The following is an 842-nucleotide window of genomic DNA, read 5'->3' as shown; positions in this document are numbered from 1 at the left end:
TTGAATGTCCAAGTCGGCCGTAAAGAAAAAAAGGGGTGTAGCTCAGAGGTAGAGCGTTCGCTTTGCATGTGAAAGGTCCTGGGTTCAATCCCCGGTACCTGCAAGTATTCCAACATTTTTGTTTTTATTTTCGTTCCTTCCATTTACTCACAGGTGATTAACCCAGACACCGCCGCGCTTAAACGTGAGTTCCAATGCTTCTTTGGTTGGTTGAACCAATGCTTCTACCCTCCCCTTCAGCTTTGGAATCAGATTATACACTTGTTTATAGAACGAATGCACACATTCTGTACGCCGTGCTCTGATGGGGCATTTGGAGCAGTCTTCAGTAGCCCCCATGCTCTACAACGAGCAGAGAGGCTTCAGAGAATCGAACACTGTAGCAAGTGAGAGAATTTTAATGAATCACGCTGCCTGAGTTGAAGGTGGTGTGGCTTTTTAACCCATGTTCTGTGACTGTCGCGTATTTAATTCTCCAAGTGATATGAGGTGTTAAATCATTCTCTAAGTGTGTGTGTGTGTGTGTGTGTGTGTGTGTGTGTGTGTGTGTGTGTGTGTGTGTGTGTGTGTGTGTGTGTGTGTGTGTGTGTGTGTGTGTGTGTGTGTGTGTGTGTGCGTGTGCGTGTGCGTGTGCGCGTGTGCGCGTGTGTGCGTGTGTGCGTGTGTGCGTGTGTGCGTGTGCGCGTGCGCGTGCGCGTGTGTGTGCGCGTGTGTGGGGTTATGTTCTTTGTGTAAGATGTGATAATAAATTAGGGGACGATGAAAAAAATGGGGGTGTAGCTCAGAGGTAGAGCGTTGGCTTCGCATGTGAAAGGCCCCGGGTTCAATCCCCGGCACCTCCA

The 842-nt window shown here is 48.9% G+C and overlaps 2 non-coding genes across 2 annotated transcripts; both read left to right on the top strand.

Moving 5' to 3' along the window:
• Window positions 1-32: 32 nt before the first annotated feature.
• On the top strand, window positions 33-103 carry TRNAA-UGC (transfer RNA alanine (anticodon UGC)). The gene has a single exon. It is a non-coding gene; the product is annotated as a tRNA-Ala (tRNA).
• A 667-nt stretch (window positions 104-770) lies between these two features.
• On the top strand, window positions 771-842 carry TRNAA-CGC (transfer RNA alanine (anticodon CGC)). The gene has a single exon. It is a non-coding gene; the product is annotated as a tRNA-Ala (tRNA).

The sequence above is a fragment of the Amblyomma maculatum genome, unplaced genomic scaffold, assembly GCF_055883805.1.
Source record: "Amblyomma maculatum isolate TAMU_Amacu unplaced genomic scaffold, ASM5588380v1 scaffold_18, whole genome shotgun sequence".
Lineage (NCBI taxonomy): Eukaryota > Metazoa > Arthropoda > Arachnida > Ixodida > Ixodidae > Amblyomma > Amblyomma maculatum.
The sequence above is the reverse complement of the archived record's forward strand: the minus strand, read 5'-3'. Positions and strand labels throughout refer to the sequence as shown.